At 38.7% G+C, this 11,056-nt stretch overlaps 1 pseudogene; it reads right to left on the bottom strand.

The window, feature by feature from the left end:
• Positions 1–9,653: 9,653 nt before the first annotated feature.
• LOC112414218 (dual specificity protein phosphatase 22 pseudogene) lies at positions 9,654–10,257 on the bottom strand (annotated as a pseudogene).
• Positions 10,258–11,056: the final 799 nt, after the last annotated feature.

Genomic DNA, 11,056 nt, shown 5'->3' with positions numbered 1-11,056 from the left:
ACACTACTACCAACCTTACAGAAATAAGAAGTTTTATAAGAGAATACTATGAATAACTATATAACAACACATTAGATAACCAGGTGAAATGTACAAATTCCTAGAAAGACACAAATTAATGAAACTGACTCAGTAAAAAATAGAAAAGTTGAATAGACCTACAATAAGCAGAGATAGAATGAGTGATCAAAAAGTTTCCCACAAAGAAAAACTCAGGACCAGATGGCTTCACCCCTGAATTCTACCAAACACCTAAAAAAGAATTAACACCAATCCCTCTCAAATTCTTCCTAGAAACAGAAGAGGAAGGAACACTTCCAAACTCATTTTGTGAGATATTACCCTGATACCAAAACCAAAGATATCACAAGAGAACTATAAACCAGTATCATTTATGAATATAAATGTAAAAACCCTCTACTAAAAAACAGCAAACTGAATGCAGCAACATACAAAAAAGTGATATTTATCTCAGGAATGCAAGATTGGTCCAATGTAGGAAAATCATTGTAAAACATTTTATTGATAGAATAACTACATGATTGTCTCAATAAGCACAGAAAAAGCATTTGACAAAATTCAACACTCTCTTATGATAAAAACACTAATAAACTAGGAATAGAAGGGAACTTCCTCAACCTGATAAAGGGCATCACAAAAAACCCACAGCTGACATCATGCTTAATGGTGAAATACTGGAAACTCTCTCCCTAAGATCAAAGATATCTGCTCTCACTACTTCTATTCAACACTGTTCTGAGGCAATGTACTGGAGGTACTCACTAGGACAAATAGGCAAAAAAAGAAAAAAGAAAGAAAGAAAAGGCCTACAGATTGGAAAGGAAAAATTATGTCTATTTGCAGATAATATAATCTTGTATATAGAAAATCCTAAGGAATACACACACACAAAAACCCATTAGAGCTAGGGTTGGGGCTCAGAGCAGGCCACCACAAGTTATGTCACACGGCATATTGATTTTTTGAATTAAAATTACTTAAGAAACAGCTAGCGGAAAAAATGATATAAAAAATACTCTGACCTATTTCCCCCTGAAAGGGGGGGAGGAAATCTCCCATGTGTTAAGTATCCTATCCTCCCTATACCAAGAAGATAGATAGCATCCTTATCATCAGAGCTAGAGAATTCAAGGCTAAGAAAGCTGTATAAACAAATTTTGCTACTTCTTTATTACTCTGCAACCCCAAGCACAAGACCCTTTTTTAAATTTTCACAAATAATTGTTTCTTTGTTTAAAAATGATATATAAACAGCCTGCTTTGGTCACTTTGAGGGTCCCATTTCTATGAGACCTCCACGTGTACAAATTATTTTTTTTTTCCTCCTGTTAATCTGTTTTGTGTCAACTTAATTATTATACCAGCCTGAAGAACTCAAGAGGGGTAGGGGGGAAATGTCCTTCTCTCCAACAGTAGCAAGGTTGCAAGATACAATTTCAATTATATAAAAATCAAGTGTAGGGACTTCCCTGGTGGTCCACTGCCTAAGACTCTGTGCTCCCAATGCAGGGGGCCCAGGTTCGAACCCTGGTCAGGGAACTATATCTCACATGCGGCAACTAAGAGTTCACATGTTGCAACTAAAAGATCCCGCATGCTGCAAATAAGACCTAGTGCAGCCAAAAAGAAAAAAAGAAAAAAGGTAAAGTCTATTGCTATAGAATCAAAAAATGAAGTTAAGGAACTATATTCAATATCTTGTAATAAACTATAACGGGAAAGAATCGAAAAAAATAATATATATACACACACATATATATGTACAACCGAATCACTTTGCTGTACGCCCGAAACTAACACAATATTGTAAATCAACTATACTTCAATTTTAAAAAATGAAATTAAGAAAATTCCATTTATAATAGCATCAAAAAGAATAAAATTACTTAGGAATAAAGAAGTACAAGGCTTGTATACTGAAAACTACAAAATATCACTGAAATAAATAAGTTGAAAAATATCCCATGTTCATGCATTGGAAGACTTAGGCACACAGTAGTCCCTGTTAAGGGTTGAACTGTGTCCTCCCCAAAACGATACGTTCACATCTTAGTGCCTCAGGATGTGACCTTATTTGTAATACGGTCATTTGTAAATGTAATTAGTTAAGATGAGGTCATACTGGAATAGGGTGTGCCCCTAAATCAATATGGTTGGTGTCCTTATAAAAAGATGCCAGGAAAAGACAAGAAAGGATTCACCTATAGGTTTCAGAGGAAGCATGGTGCTGAAGACACCTTGATTTCAGACTTCTAACCTCCAGAACTGTAAGACAATAAATTTCTATTGTTTTAAGCCACCCAGTTTGTGGTTTTTACTATGGCAGCCCTAGGAAACTAATAAAGTCCACAAAGTGATTTATGGATTCAATGCAATCCCTTTTAAAGGCCCAACTGCTTTTTTTTTTTTTTTTGCAATAATTGACAAGCTGATCCTAAAAATTCATATGGAAATACTGAAGACCTGAATAACCAAAACAATCTTGAAAAATAACGAAGTTGGAATACACACAGTTCCTGATTTTAAAACTTTCTATAAAGCTACAGTAATCAAGACTGTGTAATACTGGCGTAAGGATAGGCAGAAGTTAATGGAATAGAATTCAGAGTCCAGAAATAAACCCTTACATTTATGATTAACTGATTTCCTACAAGGGTGCCAAGACCTTTCAATGGGAAAAAGAACAGTCTTCAACAAATGGGGCTGGGATAACTGTATATCTACACACAAAAGAATGAAGTTGGACCCACTACCTCACACAACATACAACAATTAACACAAAACAGGTCAAGAACCTAAACATGTGAACTAAAACTACAAAACTTTTAGATGAAAGCATAGGTGTAAATCATAGTGACCTTGGATTAGGCAATGTTTTCTTAGATATGATACTTAAAGCATAAGCAACCAAAGGAAAAAAAAACAGGTAAATTGGATTTCATCAAAACTTAGAACTCTGTGCTTCAAAGGACACTATCAGAAATGTGAAAAAACAACTGATAGAATGAGAGAAAGTATTTGCAAATCATGTATCTGATAAGGTCGTAGAAATCAGAATATATAAAGAATTCTTACAACTCAACAATAAAAGATAAATAATCCAGTTTTTAAATGAGCAAAGGATTTGAATAGACATTTCTTCAAAGAATATATACAAATGGTCAATAAGCACATGAGCAGATGCTCAACATCCTTAACCACCAGAGAAATGCAAAACAAAACTACAATAAGATACCACTTCACACATATTAGGATGGCGTCATCAAAAAAGGCAGTTAATAACAAGTTTTGGTGAGAATGTGGAGGAACTGGAATCCCCATACATTGCTGGTTGGAATGTAAAATGGCACAGCTACTTTGGAAAACAGTTTTGCGATTTTTCAAAAAGTTAAACATCAAGTTACCATGTGACCCCAACAATTGCACTCCTAGGTAATATACTCAAGTGAAATGAAAACATATGTTCACACAAAAATTTTTATACATTTCATAGCAGTATTCACAATAACTAAAAAATGGAAACAACCCAAATGTTCATAAACTGATGTATATATAAACAAAATGTGGTACTATCCATACACTGGAATATTATCCAGCCATACAAAGGAATGAAGTACAACATGGATGAACCTTGAAAACATTATGCTAAGTGAAGGAAGCCAGACACAAAAGGCCATATATTATACAATTCCATTTATATGAAACTTCCAGGCAAATCCATAGAAATTAAGAGTAGATTAGTGGTTGCCATGGGCTGGGGGGGTGGGGAAATGGGGAGTGAATTGGTATGAGGCTTCTTTTGTAGGTACTGAACATGTTCTGAAGTTATACAGCAGTGAGAGTTGCACAATTTTGTGAATATACTAAAAACCACTATATTTATACTTCAAAAGGGAAAGTTATATGGTATATGAATTATATCTCAATTTTTAAAAATAAGATGTTGGGACTTCCCTGGCGGTCCAGTGGTTGGGATCCCATGCTTCCACTGCTGGGGGGGGACACGGGTTTGATCCCTGGTTGGGAAACTAAGATCTTACAAGCTGCACGGCGTGGCCAAAAAAATAAAATAAAATAGAAACCTGGGAACTCTTTAAAAAGAAAAAAAAAAAGGTGTTATCCAGGCTGCAGTCATCTGAAAGCTTCACTGGGGCTGGAGGGTCTTTCTACTTCCAAGATGAGTTTCTTACATTGCTGTTACCGGGAGGCCTCAGTTCCTCAGTGTCTTTGCAACATGGCAGCTGGCTTGCCGCAGAGCAATTGATCCAAGAAAGAGCAAGGAGGAGGTCACAAAATAGATTGATGACTTAGTCTTGGATGTTACACACCATCACTTCTGTCATGTTCTATTAGTTATAAGGGAGTCACTAAGTCCAGCCCATAACCAAAAGGAGGGATGAAACCTACACCTCTTGAAGGGAGGGGGCTTTAATAATGTGTGGACACACTTTAAAACCCATCACATATACATGTAACATATCTAGGACACAAAAGAAACTGACAACAGGGCTCCCTGTGCAGAGGGGGAACTAGAAGGCTGGAGGACATGAGTTGGATGGAGATTGCTCACTGTAAGCTCACTTTTATCTTTTGAATTGTGAACCATGTGACGTGCTGCCTGTTCAAATAATTAAAAACAATCTTAAAAATTAAAAAAAATTCATTTTCTTTTAAGAAGGAAAATAACTTGCTTTGCTAGCTGAATTTGTTAGGTTGAAGTCCTAAATCAAATTGCACTTTTATAAATAAAAATACATTTTTATGTATTTATATTCAACTATCCATGCATACATACACATTTTCTCACTCCCTAGCTCCTAATAGCCAAGGTTTAACAGAAGAAAAAACTGGAGGGCTTCCCTGGTGGCGCAGTGGTTAACAATCTGCCTGCCAATGCAGGGGACACGGGTTCGAGCCCTGGTCTGGGAAGATCCCACATGCCGCAGAGCAACTAAGCCTGTGAGACACAACTACTGAGCCTGCGTGTCTGGAGAGGCCGCGACAGTGAGAGGCCCGTGCACCGTGATGAAGAATGGCCCCCACTCGCCGCAACTGGAGAAAGCCCTTGCACAGAAACGAAGACCCAACACAGCCAAAAATAAATATAACAAACAACAACAACAAAAACTGGAATCCTTCTTTGGGTTCTAAAATTGGATAACCTAGATGAAACGGACAAATTCCTAGAAACACACAAATTACCTAAATTGACTGAAGAAACAGAAAATCTCACTAGACCTATAACAAGTAAAAACATTGAATCAGTAATCAGAAATTTCCCAGCAAAGAAAAGTCGAGGACCACATGGATTCACTGGTAAATTCTACCAAAAATTTAAAGAACAGTTAACACCAGTCCTTCTCAAACTCTTCAAAGAAATAAACTAGGAGAACACTTTCCATCTCGTTCTATGGGGTCAGCATTTCCCTAATACCAAAGCCATATTAAGACCATCACAAAAAAGAAAATTGGAAATCAATCCATTATGAATATCAGTGCAAAGATCCTCAACAAAATACTAGTAAACCAAACTGAGCACATTAAAAGGATTATATACCATGACAAAGTGGAATTTATAATAGAAATGCAAGGGTTCAACATAAGAGAAAAATGAATGTAATATATCACAGTAGTAGAAGAAAAAAACAACATACTGTCATCTCAATTGATACAGAAAAGGCATTTACAAAAGCCAACACTCTTTCACTATAAAAACTCTCAGAAAAACTAGGAATAGAGGGACGATTCCTCAACATGATAAAGGGCATTTATGGAAAAAACCACAGCTAACATTATGCTTCACGATGAGAGATTGAAAGCTTTTTACTTGTAATTTCATGAATGAGACAAGAATGCCTGCTTTCACCACTGCTATTTAACACTGTACTAGAAATTCTAGCAGAGCAATTAAACAAGAAAAGAAATAAAAGGCATCCAAATTGGGAATGAAGAAGTAAAACTATCTGCAGGTGACATGATCCTACACATGGAAAATCCCAAGGAATGTACAAGAAAGTTACTAGAGTGAATCAACAAATTCAGCAAAATTGCAAAAATCAGTTGTTTCTATATACCAATGATGAATAATTAGAAAACTGAGAAATCAATTCAATTTACAATAATATCTATGTGTGGGTTTTCCACACCAAGCAATTCGCCAGTTCTCTGTAGACACCAACTGGGTGCCCTACAACTTAGTGACACTCACTACCCAGAGTTAGCACAGACCCCACAGATTAAATCTCAATCCCCCTACTTCAGAGGCTAGTCACAAGTTTTGAGTCCCCAGGTTACCCATAATTTTGTCTGATTTGGCTACAAACTGGGGGTTCCCATGACCCCATCTCAGGTTCAGTAATTTGCTATAACAGCTCACAGAACTTGGAGAAAAACTTTACTATTACTGGTTTATTATAAAGGATACAAATGAACAGCCAGACCAAGAGGTACATAGGGTGAGGTCTGGAAGGAGCCTCAGCACAGGATTTTCTGTCCCCAAGGAGTTTGGGATGTGCCACCCTCCCAGCACACATTCACCAACCTGGAAGCTCTCCAAACCCCATCACTTAAGAGTTTTTATGGAGGTTCAAATATGTAGACGTGATGGATTAAATCATTGGCTATTGGTGATTAACTCAATTTCCAGCCCCCTCCCCTCCACAGAGGTCAGGGGGTGGGGCTAAAAAGTTCCAATCCTCTATTCACATGGTTGGTTCCTCTAGCAACTAGCCCCCATCCTGAAGCGATCTACAGCCCACCAAGAGTCACCTCATTAGCATAAACTCAGGTATGGTTGAAAGGGGCTTATTATGAATAACACTCAGGAAAGGGTTTTAGAAGATTTTATGCCAAGAACTGGGGAGAAAGACCAAATATATATTTCTTATTATACCACAATAGCACAATCTAAAAGAATAAAATGCCTGGGAATAAACTTAAGCAAGGAGTGAAAGGCTTGTTCCCTGAAAATTACAAAATATTCCTCTAAGAAATTAAAGAAGATCTAAATAAGTGGAAAGACATCCCATGCTCATAGACTGGAAGACTTAATACTGTCGGGATGTCAATGCTACCCAAAGCCATCTACAAAATTCAGAGCAACTCCTATTAAAATTCCAGTGGGCTTTTTTTGCAGAAATGGAAAAGCTGATTCTCAAATTCAGTGCATGGAGTCCATGTAATAGGCTGAACTGTATTCCCCAAAATTCATATGCAGAAGCCTTAACCTCCAGTACCTCAGAATGTGACTATATTTGCAGACAGGGCCTTTAAAGAGGTAATTATGTTACAGTGAGTCTGTTAGGGTGGGCCCTAGTCTAATCTGACCGGTGTCCTTATTAGATGAGGAAATTTGGATACAGAGAGACCAGGGCTATGCATGCACAGAGAAGAGCATGTGAGGACATAGCAAGAAGACAGCCAGCTCCAAGGCAAGAAGAGAGGCCTCGGGAGAAATCAAACCTGCTTACATCTTGATCTTGGACTTCTAGCCTCCAGAACTGTAAGAAAATAAATCTCTGTTTAAGTCTGTGGTATTCTGTATGGCAGCACTAGCAAACTTACACAGCCCAGGTAGACAAAAAAAAAAAAAAATCTTAAAAAAGAACAAAGTGGAAGGACCCACACTTCGTAGCTCACTACAAAGCTACAGTAATCAAAATGCTGTGGACTGACAGAAGGACAGACTTATAGACCAATGGAATAGAACTGAGAGTTCAGAAACAAACCCATACATTTATGGCTAACTGATTTTTGACAAGGGTCTCAAGTCCAATCAATGGGAAAGGAATAGTCTCTTTAACAGATGATGCTGGGACAACAGGACTTCCATATGCAAGAGAATGAAGTTGGATCCCTACCTCATACCATATATAAAAATTAACACAAAATGTATCAAAGGATTAAATATAAGGGCTAAAACCATAAAATTCTTGAAAGAAAACACAGGAGTAATTCTTCATGCCTATGGATTTGGCAAAGGATTCTTAGATATGACACCAAAAGCATAAGCAATAAAAGAAAAAATAACACACTGAACTCCGTCAAAAGTTAAAACTTTTGTGTATCAAAGGACATTATCAACAGAGAGAAAAGACAACCCACAGAATGAGGGAAAATATTTGCAAATCATATCTGATAAAGAATTAATATCCAGAATATACAAAGAACTCCTACAATTCAGTAACACCCAATTTAAAAACTGACAAAGAACTTGAACAGACATTTCTTCATAGAAGATACACATATGGCCAATAAACACCTAAAAAGATGCTCTATATAACTAATCATTATGGAAATGCAAATCAAAACTACAATGAGATACCACTTCACACTCACGAGGATGGCTATTATCAAAAGAACAAAATCAAAACCAAGAAAAACCCCAGAAAGTAACAAGTTTTGGCAAGGATGTGGAGAAACTTGTACACTGCTGGTAGGAATGTAAAATAGCGCAGTTGCTGTGGAAAATAGTACGGCATTTCCTTAAAAAATTAAACATAGATTTACCACATGAACTAGCAATTCCAGTTCTTGGAAATACTCAAAATAACTGAAAGCAGGGATTTAAACAGATATCTGTACACCCATGTTCATAGCAGCATTCTGCACAACAACCAAAAAGCAGAAGCAACCAAAATGTCCACCAAAATATGAATGGATAAACAAAATGTGATATGGGGAATAGGGAGTTATTGTTTACCGAGTACACGGTTTTTGTTGGGGATGAGGAAAAAGTTTTAGATAGTGATGATGGTTACCATAACACTGTAAACATATTTATTGCCTCTAATTATACAATTATGACTGGTTAAAATAACAAATATTATATGTTAAAAAAAACTTTACCGCAGTTAAATACAACTACCAAAATTCATGGAACTGATGATGGTTAACTCTATAAGAGTGAGTAAAATTCACTGCTAACAGTACTGGTTCAATAATTGAAATTTAGATATTTTCTACAGAATACGTATTAATGAGTAACATAATGAATAACACAGGTTTTAAACACTTTACATCTCTGCAAGTTTTGAGTCTGTCCAAATAAGCCCTTTCTGCTCTGCATGTATTTCTACCAAAATCAGCTGTAACATTAGCTCAGCCAATTCCCACTTCAGGTTATACTGAATCAGTGATTGCTCATCTTTAAAATTATTCTCACCTGTAGCTGTTCTATGCAGATTATTCTAGAGGCTAATTCTTTAGACTCTTCAAGGTTGGCATTGACCCTTGCATAACAGCTGAGCAGTATTGGTTAACACTTTGACTCATCAAGAACCAAGGAAAACCATTCAAAATCATTTGCCTTGTTTTGAATTGACTACTGATATTGCTCCCAATGTTCTCAACCCTTTAAGCAACGCATCTCACCCCTTTAAGCAACCATTCTCACCCAAAGGCTAATAGTTTTAAGTAAGTTTACTTACTCTGCGCACGTTTCTTCCAGAGAAATTAACTCACCATTAGTAAACAGCTTCCCTTGCCTACCGAATGAATGGGTTACTCAAACCTTAAAAACATAACGTTTAAAGCCCAGTTTTCTCTTTTTCTTTTTTTTGATGACACAATTGAATATATATTGTTTAAAATGAAAACAGGCGAGTTCACAAATTACTTCTGGACACTGAAAAATGAACTCTGGTTGCTTTTCTTCTGGGCAGCACCTAAACTCTGGCTTTGCAACATTTCAGGTACATTACAGTCTTCTGAGAGTGGCCCAGTACTTCAGAACCCCTGGGGTGGCCAGAATGCCTCTGGCTTCTTCTGCATCCCGCAAAGGGCTCTCTATGTACTCCTCCTTCAGCCATTGGCGGAAGTGATGGACCCGGTGCTCCTCAAACTCCTAGAGCTGCCTCTGGAAGCCCAGGTTGGGGTTTGCACAGGACCTCCCTGCACGCACAGTGCACAGGGCATCTTCCCAGCCGAAGTCGGTTGACCGTCATGATGTATGCAACCACCAGAGTCACGCTCCTGGAGACGCCCGGCAGGCAGTGAACAAGGCAGCCCTCACCTCGCAGGTGGCACTCGTGGATGAATTTAATACTTTCTTTGAAATGTCTTGTCAGGTTTTGAGATGGTGAATCCGCTGCTGGTATGCACAGGTATTTAACCCCCTCCAATGTTGGCCTGGCGCTGTCGTGCAGAGACAGAATGTGTGTCACCTTGTTCTTCTCTGGCATCTTTGAAGTTGCCGATATACAGGCCAGACAGGATCTTGCTCATCCCATTCCCCATGGCGGCCGCGCGGTCTAGCGCTCGGGGGCGCAGCGGCAGGCGCACTGAGGGCATGGGGGAGCAGCGGGCTGGCGGGCAGGCAGGGGGCACTGCGCGCCCGCAGCGTAAACAGCAACATGATCCTGCCACACCGGCCCCCGGGACTTGTAGACACGGTTCCTAGGGGCCCGGCCGGGGCGCAGGGATTATGTCTCCCGGGGGCCGGGGCGCAGGGACATGACTCCTGGGAGCGGGTCCCTCCAGGATTATGGCTCCTGGGGGGCCCAGGCCCAGGGCACACGCGCACCCCCACCCCGGCCGCCGTCGCCCTGCGCGTTCCGAGACGGGGCGGGGTGTCTCTTTTTTCTTTAACGTTAAGTATGCACTAATAATTTTTAAAAAATTAAATGTCACGATATGGTGATAGGTATTGCCCTCATAACACTATTGAGTTATAAATGTATAACTGCAATCCGTCCTGCAAAGTGATAACACTGCTTCGTACTGTCTCTGTGGCAACTACTTAATTCAGCCAGTGCCTCAGGAAAACAGCCATCTACAATTTGTAAACAAATGAATGTGGCTGCACCCCAATGAAACTCTGTATGTAGACACTGATTTGAATTTCGTATAGTTTCCACAGGCCACAGTATTCTCCTCTTGTTGTTGCTATTGTTTTAAAGCATTTAGAAATGTGAAAAACCATTCTTAGTTCATGGCTTACCCATAAACAGGCAGCTGCGCATAGTTTGCTGACCCCTGCAGCTGAAAAAGAGAAAATGAGCTTTACTCACATTCCTCACAATTGAATCCATGTTTT

Source organism: Neophocaena asiaeorientalis, unplaced genomic scaffold (assembly GCF_003031525.2).
Source record: "Neophocaena asiaeorientalis asiaeorientalis breed wild unplaced genomic scaffold, Neophocaena_asiaeorientalis_V1.1 scaffold346, whole genome shotgun sequence".
Taxonomy (NCBI): Eukaryota; Metazoa; Chordata; class Mammalia; order Artiodactyla; family Phocoenidae; genus Neophocaena; species Neophocaena asiaeorientalis.
Note: the sequence above shows the minus strand (reverse complement) of the source record. Positions and strands in the feature narration are given on the sequence as shown.